A 595-nucleotide genomic window follows, 5' to 3' on the forward strand; every position below is an offset into this window, starting at 1 on the left:
ATTTTCTATAATATAAATGATTATATAAGTTAAGAAAATTTACTATAATCACAGCAATAATTGTCAATGTATCATTATTGGCTTTATCAAATATGAATATATATGATTCTCTTGGTGGAATTTGTAACTTATTATTACAGTACTCTACATTTAATTGCAATTTATGTGCTATGTATTACTACAAATTTTAGCTCATTAATGTATTATTATTATAGCCTAATCACAGTACATTTCATGCTAGTATTATTGTCAATCATTCTCAAAATTGAATTTATAGTAATAATTTATTGATTAGCTAGTTGAGAGCTGATTGTTATTAATTATTAGTAAGTATCATATCTGCTAGTAGAATACTTAGTTGTCATAGCAGAATATTTCTTGTTTATATTTTGCTTCAATTTTTGATTTTTCTATTAATTATCTATACTTCTCAGGAATAAAGGATATATATCACTCACACACACACACACACACACACACACACATATATATATATGTATAAAAAATACGTGTATAACCTGACATAAGATTGATACTGTTTCATAGAAATCTTTAGTGACCTTTTAAATGCATTTATCTAATATATTTTATATAG

The sequence above is a fragment of the Octodon degus genome, unplaced genomic scaffold (assembly GCF_000260255.1).
Source record: "Octodon degus isolate 3935 unplaced genomic scaffold, OctDeg1.0 scaffold00187, whole genome shotgun sequence".
NCBI classification, from domain to species: Eukaryota; Metazoa; Chordata; class Mammalia; order Rodentia; family Octodontidae; genus Octodon; species Octodon degus.